Genomic DNA, 15,183 nt, shown 5'->3' on the forward strand with positions numbered 1-15,183 from the left:
GTACCGGCATCCCATACGTTCTTGGGGCCAGCGAAGTTCTAAGCCATATCTTTGCAAGGTATGAATTTCGCGTTGTGTTCATGCCGTCCACGAAGCTTAGGATGCAGCTTATAAACATGGGCTGTTTGGACAGCAAGAGATGCCCCGGTGTTGTCTGCCACATGCCAGGCGCAGACTGTAGCTGCAGTTACATCAGCGAAACTGGCAACTTTATTAAGAGAATAAAGGAGCACCGAAGGGACGTGGGCAGCAACAAGAAAGCATTGAACGCCCTGGCAGAGCACGCCGATAATCAGGTTTACTCCAGTATCCGAGAAAAATATTTCAACCACGATACTACTCTCAGAATGCATGTTTAGTCAGACGACCGATGACACTATCTCACAGGACCGATGGCAATCTGCGGGCAAGCTAGACCCTATCATTACGTCACATTTTAGAACAAGAAGCAACTTACACCTGTTGCTTGCTTAGTGTGATCAAGGAACCTGTACGGGTACCGAAACGTCTCTGCTTTTATCTTGACTTGGTGAGTGACCGCATTTTCTGCCGCAACCGTTGAACTTGAGCAAATAAAGAGAAACGCAATGTAATTTATACTAAGTCACATAAGCGCCAGAACACACGATATGTTGTAACCGGCAAGTTAACTCCAGGTCGATACTACTCCAACCTATCCAGTGGCGTTCTTACCTGATTTTAGCCTTTTTTGGAGTTTGGGGTAAAGTAACCAAAACATATCTTTAAAACTAAATTTTCTGAGTAATGACACAGCGCCACTGAGAGAATTAGTAAAGCCACTTACTGTTTACCCCGAAGGCTTTATTTTGTGCTGCCTGAGGCGAATGTGTTTCTTAGAGGGGAGAAAAACCAAAGTGTTACCGGGTTCATATTTTGGCGCAGTTAAAGTTGCCCAGCAGGATTCAGTTGCTTTCGGCTACCGTAGCGTCATTGGGCAAATGTGACTTCTTTTACAAAACCTACAAAACCATATAATTTCGCCATTTTTGTTCAAAGCAATATAAGTCTACGTCAAGTTATTACTTTATTCTACCCGAAATAGCTCTAATATAGCTGCTAGAGCAGAATATTATGGTCCACGTGGTTGCGAAATGTCTCTTGCCTTATTGACATTCTGAAGCTGAAGAACCTTACATGCTCAGTCACTGAGAATTGGAAATCTGTAACGCCGTCTAGGGCATGCTGAAGAAGAAAATAACCTGCCACATACTTAGAGAACTGCTTGGGCCTCAAGCGGCTCCCGTTTCCACTCTAGAGAAGCGCTTTTCCTACTGGACACGGATGACTTAACAATCCAGCTCCCCGATGCGTATATTTTTTCTCCCCTAACTTGATTTCATCTTTTCGACATGAGCGCATCCAATGAACAACAGGATTAGCCACTAACCTTCCTGGACCGCGACTGTGCTCTAGAACAGCTAAAGCGCAAGTAGGCGCCTAGAGTAGACCAGACTACGGGTACACTTAACAGGGGCAAGGAACACTTTCTAGGCATTATAAGCTCCCACAGGGATGAAAGGACACTCCCGGCGTGCTGGAAACAGTGCCTTCTAACAGTAACATCAAAGGCAGGAGAAAGCCCGCACTCGAAATCATCCACCCAATGTCCCTAACCTCTTGCGTCAGAAACACCACTAAAGCGATGACTCTTATTAGACATGAGGTCTATTTTGAGTGTGCGGCATTGTTTCCCCCTTTAAAAATACGCTTCCGCAAGTGCGTGTGTACTCAGAACCAATACAACCTATTAGCAGATCACCTTGACCCCCCTTTTTATTTCCAGATCCAAGCTATAGTTGCCCTTGAGGTGCAAAAAACTTTTAATAGCCTTGCCCACAACTCTATCGTTAATGTCCTTGCCTCTGCCGGCTGCTAAAGTGAAGTGTTAACAACATAGAAGGGCTTCGTTGCATACGTGGCAGATAATTTTGTGAATTCTGTGAAAATTTTACGGCGGGTGTGGGCGCTTTTTTTATGCTCATTGAACTCATCTCCTACTACAGTGCAACCCAAGCGATGATTCCCCGTGCAGAAACCTTCCAGGCGGCAAATGCACATGTGTGGCTCGGAATGACCAGTTCGGCAGAGAAATTGGCGTATGTGCAATGAAGGATGTAGAACTCGGAAACAAGGAATTATATGGACGAACCTATGCATTTCTGCCTATTGATATACACAGCAAGAGATCTTGAAGTAACAATAAATACGGGAAGTGGCCTTACATTGTGCGTGTGTGTGTAGTTACTTTGCATTGACATGGAATACGGGTTCTCGCGACACCATTGTTAGGTCTTCATTCAGTGTTTAATGTTGTGTCCGAAATACATATTGCGAGAATGTCAGTTTATACATATGCTGGGATATGGGTGTGAGTGCCCCCATTGTAAAATGCCATGATTATCTCAAGGGCAGATAAAGTTAACGAATGTCGTGCAAAACACCTGAAACCAACCACCTTGCGTCACTCGCTATTATTAAGCTGCGTGATCATATGCGTTAACTCTGGAAATGACTTTTGCTGGGTTTCAGGCCACACTAAAATCGGCGGAAAGAGGACCGTGGATCACATGGCCGCTGTTGCTGGCCTAACAAAATCAATGTATATAACAGTACCCTACACGTACCTCAAGCCACTTATCAGGCCTGGCATCCGTAAAATATGGCAAACATAATGAAGTACACAGACAAACACACAACAAGTAGTAAAACCACACTTAAGACGCTACACCACTCACGCAACGGACTCATCGAAGTCGTCCTAACTTGATTATGAATAAGCCCAACACATGTGACACACTCGTACCTTCTCACTGTCTCCGTAAAACCCTTGTGCAGTAACTGTCGAGAACACTTATTCGTAATCAGCATTCTAATACAATGTAACGCACTCACACAACACGACACAAATGCTTTCCACAAATTTACAGACTACATGTTCGATTCCATCCAACATTCTTTATATCAGGTGCACCCATGCTTCCTTTTAATAGCTTTTTAAACTATTTGTCGGAGATTGTCACGCATAATCATAAGATACGCCATATAAAACACATCTTTTACTTCTTGTACTGTCGGTCGTCTATTTTAGCTGCCACAATTTGGTTTCATATCGCACTGCTTTTTATTTCTGTAATTGTCTCAGTTCTCTTTACCCTGGTTGCCCTAGCGCCAAGAAACCGAGAATCATGAGCTTCTAATTCTGCATAAAAATGGATGCGCATCGCTATTCCCCTGTATGGAGAGTAAGACGTAAGGCGCCATTAAAGATGACTTCTAAAAATTCGTTATTACTGAACTAGTTTGCAAGGCGTCTCCCGATATAACAAAATAATACACGATGTAGCGCCATTTCAATTTCAATGTGAACGAAGAGTCGTCATCACGCGTTCTTGCTGAATGTGTTTTAATTATACCTTGGGTACCGTAGGGGTCGCGTACATCACTCGAAAATTCCCGTCTCGAATACGTGGTATGCAACAGTTGTAGCGTCAGTCGGCCCTAGTTGCACCCAGCACATGAATATTTCAAATAATCTTTTTTTTGGTGCGTGTGCAGTGTATGCATAAGTGATGTCTTCATACACGTACTTAGTGTTATGCCTGTTTATCCGATTCTTGTTGCAACAGTTATTGCAAGCTCCGCCTTTTGAGGCATTTTTTGTCATAATAGACAAGTAGTTCGCTTACGCCACTGCGTTCTGAGTCCTTCAGGCGTTATGCAGTATTCAAGGTGCCGTTTTTTTGCGCTACTTGCTATATTTTTTAGGAATATCGTACACTATTGCTTCCCGTGTTTACTACTGTAATTTTGTGACCATTCCCATGGCCATAGTAATGCTGTATTGAACATCATATTCCTATAATATTACTTTCTCCGGGTAAAATATGCACAGAATAGCAGCGAGACCTGCGATCGCAGGTGATCGTTGTAAAGGCCAATAAACAGTAAGTATTTGTTTTTCGATAATCTATGCTTTAGTAAAACTCTGCGATGTACCATCTAGAAAGCATAAACTTTTTTAAAACCAAAGCGTGGAGGCACTGCGATCGCCACAGAGGGCGAACGTGTTGACATCGGCCCCGCAATGAATGCCCCACTACGCAGTACTAATTGGCTCTAATCACAAGGATTCTACTACCAGTCTGTGCGTAAAGATGCAGGCCATCGACTGATACCAGATTTTCGGCAAAAGGTGTGTTTTTCAGTAATTAGTCGGACTATTAACTTTCGTCGGTAACGTGGTGCGGTTACGCCTAACGCGCTGTGCATTTGCTAAACCGAACCACCGGCACTCCGCCGAGCCACGTCGCCGAAGACTCGTCGACTGCCAAGTCAGCGTTGGACAGGTTCACTTTCCAGATGTGCGTACAAATGGAATGCGAAGAAATCACGCCCGAAGAGTTCCAGAGTTTGACGGGGTGGCTTCACATTGGGGGGCAGGAAAAAAAGAAAAGGTTGAATCCACGAGGCGACCAAGGTGAGCCGACCGCCATTATCAGAATTGAGAATTGAGCGCTGAGGAACCTGGGCGACCCATCGATCGGGTCGCTGACGCGGTACTACAGCCGGTGTTGGCAATGCGGCAAGCTGCCCAACAAATGAAAGAGTGCGAAGACGGTGCTGATCCCGAAACCACAAATGTCGTCGAACTTCGAGAACCTCACACCCATTTCGCTGACGTCGTGCGCGGGGAAGGTCTTCGAGCAGGTTCTGTCGAACCGATGGCACAGCTACCTTGAACACGAGTGCCTCTATCCGGGCTCAATGGTCGGTTACCTGAGGGCCTGAGCACTCGCCACGCGAGTTTGCAGCTGAAGACGATTGTTGAGAACGAAACGAAGGACAGCAAGGTGATCCCGTTGCTAGACCTGCAGAGTGTCTTCGACCGGGTGAAGCACTAAGTCCTAGAGCAGACGTCACGGTACAGCATAGAGAATAGAAGCCAGGACTACATCCGAGACTTTCTATCGGGCCACAAGATCGTGTTGCACGTGGGAGAAATCACATTGCCGGCGTGAGGCGTTGGCAATATGGGGATGCCTCAAGACTGGGTGATCTCTGCTGTTCAACATCGTGATGATAAGGATCGTCGAGGCTGTGTCGAGCGTCGAGGACGTGAGATGCACTATTTAAGCAGACAACCTCACCCTCTGGACAACCGTCGGCAAAGATCAGGAGTTTGAGACAGAACGCGAGTGGAGGTCAGATGGATCGCGGCTCACGCGGGTAACTGTTGGCCGTACGCCCCGGACCATAACGAAACCGCCCACAGGGAATCGCGCCCTATGACACACGCCGCTCGCAACCTGGCTACTGGTCCCGAGTGGGCGTGGTGAACGGAAACCAAGGGCAGAGCCAGGGGCTCGACACAACACTGAAGAGCCTAGGACTCGCTGGACGAGCGTAGCGACCTCCGCCAATAGTGCTGGGCAGCGAGGAGGCGATACATCTAAGAAGACTCCAAGCGGCGTCGACAACGTCACCGGTGGCGTTACATCGAATGTACCCGGACGAGTACCCGAGCGATGAGTGCAAAGTGTGTGAGAACAGACCCGCCAACCGGTAGCACATCATGTGGGACTGCGCCGCTGACCCAGACGACGCGACCTTCGAAGAGTATCTGGCGGAACTCTATGGAGCCATCAAATCTACAAGCAAGACAGACCAGTAATGGACCATCCAGTAGGTCTGCGCGGCGCTCGAAAGGCACGGGCTCCGTCAAACGGGCTAGTGACAAGTAGGGTCGCAAAAAAACGCGCGACGCCAGGCCACGTCGACGCGGAGCTGTAACGCGGCTCCCACCTACTTTAGTACTTGTGTCAATAAAGTCTTTTCTGGTTCATTCCAGTTTCAAAGCAAAGCTGTTTCGGAAATCGTAATATTTCCTGTCAAAAAAGCAGCAAAATATGGCGAAAAAATTGACTGGCCTATTTCACTACAATTTATCAAAAAACAGCTCAATATTAGCTTAAGAAAAAATTGGAATGTTGAGTGGCAACAAGAAGGAGATGAAAGCTACACAATCAGATGGATAAAGAATATTCACAAAATTCCGGACCACTTTCCCACCAACTATGACACGTCACAGTTTATCACTGGACACGGTAGATTTCCGTTTTATTTTCATAGGTTCGCCATTACAAATAATAACATATGTAAATGTAACCTACCAGCAGACAGTTTTGACCACTATATACAGGACTTCCCAATAACAAACAAACAGAGAGAACAACTTCTTGATATCCATAGAAATTATCTCGTAAGAAGGAAACCGGAGCTAATAAAACATACAAAAACATTAAAAATTTTAGAAGAAATGACACTACTAATTAAGCTAATATTCAACAATACTAACCTCTCAAATATTTTGTCACAATTCCACTCACACGCAGAGACAAAGTCAGCGGCAAATAACGCGGTAATAGCTTTTAGATATTTTGTGTTTAACATTGTTTTTTAGTAAGTCATTTTTTGCGTAATTATCTTGTTTAAATACCTTTTTACATTTTTTTATTTTAAATCCATACATCCATTTTCAATGTATTTAATTTACCCGTGATACCTCGGTGGAACGGGTAGGGTTTCAATTCATGAGCCCGTTTAATAAAGTCCGCATTTCAAAAATCTAAGAAATTGCCGAGCGCGTGCGCGTGAATGCGTGCTTCGCCGCGGCCGCCCGGCAGTTATAAAAAACGCTGAGCGCTCATGTTTCTGTGCCTCGCGACCAGCGCCCAGCACCCTCGGCCCACTTTTGTCAAGCCAAGCATATCCACTTAGGCAGATTGGCCAAGATTGGCAAAGAAACTGCAGCATTAACCGTAATTGTGGCAGCATTTTCTCGTAACAAGAAATACTCCAGCGTTCGCCCTAATATGGCAACACTGGCTCGGAACGAGAAATACACGACATGGTGTACGCCACTCCAAGGCTACGTCCAATGATTATCTTTCAAAAAAATGAAAGAAAGTCACCCTTATAGCAACATGATGAAGCAAGAGTCTTTACGACAGCGAAGAAGCAGATAGGCCGCCATCGTGGAAGAAAACCGTCGTGTTGGCTGTGAAGGTTGCGTACAGCTTTGCTACCTTCCAGTCCTACGCGTTAACGTGAGCGTCCCTCATTTTTGGCCATTGTGATTTAGTTTCCATTATAAAAACCATATGTGGTGCAAGCTAGCGCAAAACTGGACACTGAATTATCTCTGTGGAAGCAGTACGTTCGCAGTAATGTTGTAATTGCCTGAAAGACAATAAAATTGGTTCCCCGCGAGCGTTCCTGATACGAACGTCTCTGAAAGAACCGTTGCAAACGGCGGGAAAGGGATTCGAGGCTGCCAAATGATTGGTTACACTAGTTTCGTTGCAGTAATTGAAAGACGCTCAGAGCTAATTATTTACTGAGGTATTGGAAGGCGCAGTTCGGGCCAGCCTTTTATACTACGGGGTAGGCTGATGATAACGATGATAACAGGTTGAGGTTGAGGACGGTGTTTGAGAAAACAAGTTGAGGACGCTGCATGATGATAGGAATTTACCGGTGATGCATCAAAAGGCTCGGTTAAGTGCAAATTTGTCCTCACACAAATTCCCTCCTTTGGGCCAAGGCAGGCGCCCGGCGGTGCTCTACTAAGTGACGCGACGGAAAAATTCACCCGCATTTCCCCGAAGGGGAGCATGGGGAAGTGCGAATGCACGGGTGATGCTATGAGGGGGAGTTATGTTGAACTGTGTTGGCATTCGCCCGTTAGTTGCATTTAACACCCCCGCGTGATCAAGTGGGGATTCAAACACCCCGTTAGTCGTTCTCTGGAAATCTTGGTGAATTAAAGTGTATGTTCGAGGAGATCACACACACACGCATGTAAAGTGAAACGACAGTATTCTTTATTCAGCACTTGTTGGTGTTGTCGTTGTCGTTGACGGTCATTATGACCGCCTTGTGGTCACTGAAATGTACGGTCAAGAGTTGTTGCAAGACCGCGCGTATCAGACAGTTCCTCGCAAATGCCAGGTCGTTGTAGCTGCCGTTGATGGTGGTGGGAGCCTCTAGCGGTAGGCACGTCATGGAGTGGTTGGCGAGCATGTATTCCATCAACCATTCGCCGCCCTTTCGCACGTCCACGTTAAAGTCCCCAACAACCACGACCGGGTCCGAGGGCTTTACGCGCCTGGCCACACTCTCCATCGCCGCGTCCACGTATTCGACGACGTCGTCGCGCGAGATGTTTGGCGCGAGGTAGAGGGTGACGACCACGATTCCGTCGCCCGAGTACGCGTCGGTGTAGACGGCACTGTACGGCGACTCGTCCCTGACCGGCGAGGTGGACACGGCGTGTGACACGAGGTTCGCGTAGACGTGACCGACGAGGTAGACGCCGCAGTACTCGCCCCGACTTCCGCTCCTGGCGAAGCAGCAGTCGTCGATGGGGAAGTGGGAATGCACGGGTGATGCGAAAGAATTCTTCTTGGCCAATCGCCCTAAGTGGGTATGTGCTAAAGAAATTAGGAACTCTTCTTGGCCAATCGCCCTAAGTGGGTATGTGGTGGGGATGGACGGACGGCGGTGGACGCGTGATTCAGGGTCGCTTAAGAAGTGCATTCGCACTTATAAGAGTTTCAGGCCAGAAACGCGCACGATTTCGGTGTTGCGGCAACGCCGTTCAGTAGAGGTGTAGTTAGCGACGATGGGATAATTGACACGCGAGGATTTGTCGAGGAGCGTATATATCGGCCCACAAACAATGAAAATTTCTTTCGCATAGCCCCGGAACCCAAACTGTAGTCAAGAGTAGAACTTCGCCACCGGAAGAAAAAAGACGATCACGATAGGGAGCATCGCAACTATCTCGTTGGCTGACTTGGTTGTGCAAACGAGTTTGTCGACAGCAGTGGTCAATGCAGGAGTCGAACTGTTGTGCCAGCGACAGTGAAGTAAGGTTGGCGGTTGGGGGCCAAAGAAGAAAACCTGTATGGAGGAGGAGTGATGCTTAGCGCCTGAAAGCAACGAAAATTAAGATCAACAATTGCTGCTTTGAATAGCCCTATTATATGCCAGCCTAGTGAAAGGCACTATTGTATCGCACTTGATGTCCTTAAAATGAAGACAGTAGATAGCTTGTGAAATAGGGTGCAGTGATAGCGCTCGGTGAGCCCGGTGGTCTGCGGATGATAACTAGAGGTGGTCTTGTGTACTTCATGCACAAAGAAGTAACGACAATCACTGACAGAAATGGCTTTCGCGTTCCTTTAGAAGAACCACAGATGCGCGCTGGTGGGAACGGACCACGTGTAAAAAGAATTCATCGATCCATGAAGCGCAGCAATTACAAAGAGTGGCGCCTCTCAATAGCACCTCGAACGGGCGTCACTGCTTTACTTGGTGCAGCCGCCGCAGACTACCTATGGTAGTGTGTCTTCTTTCGGGCTTCATTAAATAACCACTCCTTTATGATCCCCATAAAAAATGAAAAGTGTGTTTATTTGAACAAATCTAAACAAATAAGCAAAAACAAAAGCTTGAAAAATTCACTCCAGTGTCCTTTTAGACAAGAACTGGATACGTTTGGATGTCTTGAAATGACCATTCAATATGGTAGTGGGTCACGCGCTGATGGGTTGTAACTCACAAAAGATGACAAAGACCACACGTAGAAAATGAAAAATACTGACCATGAATGACCATGCCCTCAAATAGGAAACCGCCTGCATCCACAGCACACAAATGTGCTGGAGCTGTACTCTTGGCCAGCTATTTTAAAATAAAAGGCGTTTGAGGTGACGCAGACACCGATGAAATTGACTTATAAACAACCTACGCAGCCGTGGAGAGAATCAACCCCGTGATATTGAAGTCTGTCACCGGGCGCCGACAGCTAATGGAAATGTCCCAAACATAGTTGTTCGCCTCGCGGGCTGGGAAACGTAGACCTCAGTGGTGAAAACAACCAAGAAACAGCAATTCAAGGCCTGGAGGATTGCCTCTGGAGGAAAGTGTCCAGTTTCTCTCAATAACCACCTTACGCGAAAGAATAAACAATTGTTGGTGCAGCCATTGCAAAAAAAGTGGTTGGCTGGAAGCATTTATTGGCAATGGCGGTGGAAACCTCGCCTGCCAGCAAGCAAAATGGCCGCTGCTTCGAGTAACCTGTTTTATTGATTTTTATAACATGATGGCACAATCCAGTCTTTCATAAATTTGCTTTAAGAAACAATTTCTTCATTGGTTTTTACTTGCATGGTGAAGGCGCTTCACAATCTGAAGAATTTTCGGGTTGCAAATGCCCCCTCGTTTTTTTATATCAATACGCCGCTTCGAGAAAATGAGCAACATTAGTATTTGATGGCATTACGGTATCTCGAATAGGGTTCACCGAGCATTTGATTCCTTTTGCCTTTCTGTAGTGTGAAACGTTTACTTAGTCATGAAAATTGCTGAGGCGGCGGTTTCCAATTACTGGTTAGAAACCTTCACAGCAACACTATTATTCATCACTTTTCAGTTTCTGTTGCAGACTCTGATAGGATTCCAAAATCTTATGCGTTGTTTGCCGTTGTGTAAGGGCTAACTTTTAGGCCTTGTGAAAATTTCTCGATAATATTTTTGACATTGCGACCCACCCTTTGTGTTACATCAATGTTTTCTCTTTGATTTCAAGAATTCCTGGCTGGTTCTATGAACATTCCTCAAATAACAGATGCCCAGTAAAGTACCACAAAGCCACCACCATAGTTCATTTCCAGCAACAACAGTGTTTAGGTGAGAGGGTCCCTGAACGATGTTTGGCCGATACACGAGTGTTCCCATTTTTAAATAAATCAATGTCCGACCAATCACCCACTTCCGGAATTTTGTTAAAGCTATGAGTATCAGTCGAGTTATTGCAGTTGAACACCTCGCCTTTGCGTCCGCACCGCGATTCCCCCTCGTCTCATCCTCCTCATCACAAAGCGCGAGCATGACTGCCCATGATGCCTAGGGTGTCGGTGATGGCTGCAACAGCATTCGTATGCGTGCGTAGTCTGCTACAGCGACACTCTGCGATGCACCATATTACGGGAATGGGGCTATCTGACTTTCTGCGTTCCGTTTGGACCCGTTTTTTATCATTTTGTTCATGAATCCTGCACTCCACTGAAGGCTGGAAAAGCTGAATAATAGAACCAGGAGGGACGTTTGCGCTTCCAAACCAGGCCGAAAGATTATGCGAAAACTGAACGACTGTACCACCGCACGTTTGCGGCAACGTAGTCCAAAATATGATGATTCAACGACTAAAGAATCGCCTCAAAATTTGTTAGTGTGAGCACATACACGCGTTCTTAACCGACGGTGGTTTATATTATGTGTAATTGGCTGCTCCTTTGCGCCAATTTCGAGTTTGGTCGTTTTGCTGAGAGGTCATGCACGCGCGTACATATTCAGTTGTATTCCATCGCGATATCCCGACCGGTTCTAAACATTTTGAACTGTAACAAGAAAGCTGCCGAAGTGGGCAAGGTACGGCACACGGACGTTTTTTAGAGTGCGTCGTGCATTTCATTTCTCTCCCTCCCCCCACTACTTTCCAGAAAGCGTCCACGCGACTCTCTGTTTGTCAGATGCCAGACAGGTAAAGTCAAATCTCTGTACTATGAACACCACATAAAAGAAGTTTTCAGATTAACGAGCATTTAGGAATCCCACGCCGAATGCTCATAGTTTTAATGTAAAATTATTTTGCTACTACGTACTTCAGGATAGCGAAATTTCAAAATAACGATCGTTTTATTTTGTTCCGTGCCATGATAGCAACTCCTCAGCATTACGAACTCATATTTTCACGGCCGGAGATTCCTAGATTTCCGTTAAACAATCGCGGCAACCGGAGCCGTATGCTAGCAGACGACACGGCAAAGCGCAGCGCAGAAGAGGATGTCTTGCAACTAGCTCCGCGTAATGCGCGAGCCATTGCGAGAGAGAAAAAAAAAAGGTGACGAGAAGGGCAAAAAAATGAAGCCTGGGTGGCCTCCTCAGTCCAGAAAGCTACGACTGCGCTATTCGCGCCCCACCTCGAGTTTTTCTATGTTCCGCCGCTGCTCGGGTTGCTTGCTAGATCTTCACGGACATCAGAGGAGCTGACTACAGAGGACAATCTCGTGAGCATGCGCGTTCAGGATGGAGAATGCAGTGAGGACGGCATGAACGACGATGCATATGGGGGTGCAGCGGCAGCACTCGAAGAGTGCGACCGGCACGTTACGACTGCGGATGTGCTGGAAACAGTACGAAAACCGCACATTTCCGTAGAAAAACCGCGAGGTTACGAAGTCAGTCCGGAGGAATATGGAAGAGTTGGTGTCCTTCGTGCTAGGAAGCTTGTGCTGCACGCACCAGAAGAAAATTGCCAACTACTTTAAAGGAGCCATGAAGACAAAATACAAGTTGGGTTTATTAGAAAGACTGCTTAGACCCAATAAAAATGATGCCAATATCATCGCAATCTTCGGACAAATAACCGGTATATTAAAGAAAACGTGTGAAGCAGTCGCGACTCCCTAGCCAATTTCCTGCAACTTTTCTAAGACGTCGCAGAACCTTGTTTGTGCGATTGGCGGCTGCCTAACTGACCTGTCGCGACGACACATGACTGGACGTCTGTAATGGGGCCTCTAGTGCCATTTCACCGCATCACTTGAATGCTAACGTGCAGTTAACGCACTGAAAATTAGGTGTTATTGTTGACCCGTATGACGTCATTCTTGCTCATAACACGTCACTGTGGCGCAAAATTTGAAAGTTTTTAAATACTTCTTGCTTTTTTTGTTTAAAAACACTTTTTGTGGCTGTAATGGAGCTGAGCGAAATACTGAAACGTAGTTCTTTCAAATTAAACAAATTTATAGTTCTCTTCATGGCTCCTCTAAATAAACGTACATTGTTTCATTATCGCTTGTGCACTTTTTCTGAAAATGACTTCAAGGATGCACAGCTCTACACGTAGGTCGCTTTAGGCATTGAAATGTTTTTTGTTGTGTTAACTTTTGCGATTTTCAATACAACGACCTTTCAGAATACGGAGCAATTTTCCGCGGTGCCCTAAGTTCGTTACACCGAGATTTTACTGTACACCATAGCAATATAACTACCAGTCTGGGAAGACTTGTGTGAGACTTGGGGCCGTGCGCGCCTGCATCTTTGTTCGACTCATCTTATGATTGCACAAAACAAAATATTCCGCCCTCGCTCGCAGCTTTCTGAACTGTAAAGAGGCCACCCACCCTTTTTTTTTATTTTGTCTTTTTATCGTCGGCTCAAATAAAAACGTTTTTGCTCCTCCTCCCTCGCTTTTTTCTCTGATGGCATGGAGCTCCTCTTCTCTATATGAACGCTGTTCGTTCACTTTTCTATGTGCTCAGTTCTGCTAATTGCGCTATATGGAGGGTTTGGTTGCCAGACGCAAGCCTCCTTCTCCCCTTCCCCTTCCAAGTCTATCTGGTGTCTTGTTGAAGTGGTTTGGAGAAAACTATGTTTTTCTAGAAAAATACACACCAATTTTTCAAAATGAACCCATCAGTATTTACGCCTCTGAAAGTGCAATTGCCTTTTTATATAAACAAGTCACGAGTTTATAAAAATCGTGCCGATGACCTTAACTATGCATTCACGTTTGACCTGGCAATTTCACAGTTCAACCAAAAGGTTTGTTCTGAATTCGTGAATACGCTTCACATACCATGCCACTTAGACGGCAGAAAAGAAAGAAAAAGAACACCCAGGCGGCATGTCAACCCACCAGTTTGATTAGGTGGGCGCGAGGCTTGAGTCTGCTGCCTTACAAAATGACTTGAATTATGACGTAAATAACATGTATGGTACATTGCGACCTAACCCTTTGTGTCACATCGAAGTTTTTTCCTGATTTTAAGGATTCGTGGCTGGTTTACCCAACATTTCTTAAATACCAGTTGCGCAGTAAGGTTCCATAAAGCCACTACCATAGCTAATTTCGAGCAACAGCAATGTTTCGGCTGCTACTGTGATTTCGCCCTGCGGGAATAGTGCTCGTCGTGCTTTTGTCTTATGGTTTACGCTTCAAGGGGCACTGAAGTGATTTAGCAACATTGTGGGATTACGACTGAAAAGTGTAGTCTGGAGTCTGTAGGCCATGTTTCGACCACTCTCGCTGCGTTTAGGCGAGTTTATTAAGCAGAAAAATCCATTCTAAAATGATGTCCTCCTCTCTGCATCCTCACCCGTTTTTGGTGGCGTCCTGTATGACGTGACAGAAAAAATGGCTTGGTTGGACAGCGCTACTGCACGGCTCGCCGACATTCCGACAAGGTCAGTAGGCCCAGCGTTTAGCCCGCCGAGCGCCGACGGGTCGTCGCAATTATTCACTCAGTTAAAATTAAGCCAGGACACATTTGTGAATGGAAGAATGTGCCTTTATTTTGCTACTTTGTACACTGTGTCAAGCTTTAAGTCCAGGTCGCTCCACACAAGCGCTGGAGAAGCGCCCATGCGACGCTTTGCTGACTTGTACCGTAGTAACAAAACCTAAGGCCAACTAAAAGAGTCAGAAGATTCAGCGAAGTTAATACTGGTAACAAGGAAATAAAATCAAGTGCAACTTTTGTCGTACAGCGCAAAAACAGGGTTCGGTACACACTTTTTTTGGCTGGGTGAAATATCACAGTGCTCAGCAACACGACCACACATCCGCGAATGCTTTTCTGTCTAAAGAACGCAGTCGATAGACATGAGATATTGTGGAAATTGAGGGGACTCTTACTGCACGAGCGGTATACAAGAAATAGTCATATAAACTGCTTTAAATGCTGAAACAACATGAAAATGTAAACTGGGTATATATTATATACCTTATATTTTTCCCGCCTCCTCCGCAGCAGCGCTGGCTCATGGCCGAGTGGTTTTGAGCGCTAGTATCTTCTTTTGCAAGTCGCAAGTTGTAATTTCGAGAGTGCATGTCTTTTTTCAGCAGTTGATTCCTTTGTTTTTCGCCAGTGTTTTCTATGCTGAATTCACCTTTTCTGCGCTGGAACGTTCATTGCTCCACGAGCGAGTTCGCAGAACGCGTGGCGACTGACACTGACGCGCTACCCAGTTGTCGTTGGCATGCTGTTGCCATAAGCACCGACGGCTCGCGCGCAGTGGGTCCGGTCC

The 15,183-nt window shown here is 46.0% G+C and overlaps 1 long non-coding RNA gene across 1 annotated transcript in view; it reads left to right on the plus strand.

Annotated features, from left to right (window-relative positions):
• The window catches only part of LOC144165126 (uncharacterized), a 101,922-nt gene extending 99,689 nt beyond the window's left edge, over positions 1-2,233 (plus strand). The window contains exon 4 of the long non-coding RNA XR_013321378.1: positions 2,025-2,233. This is a non-coding gene — a long non-coding RNA (uncharacterized LOC144165126). The remainder of the gene's footprint in view (positions 1-2,024) is intronic.
• Positions 2,234-15,183: the final 12,950 nt, after the last annotated feature.

The sequence above is a fragment of the Haemaphysalis longicornis genome, unplaced genomic scaffold (assembly GCF_048455015.1).
Source record: "Haemaphysalis longicornis isolate Haplotype H1 unplaced genomic scaffold, Haemaphysalis longicornis Haplotype H1 scaffold_14, whole genome shotgun sequence".
In the NCBI taxonomy this organism is placed as follows: domain Eukaryota; kingdom Metazoa; phylum Arthropoda; class Arachnida; order Ixodida; family Ixodidae; genus Haemaphysalis; species Haemaphysalis longicornis.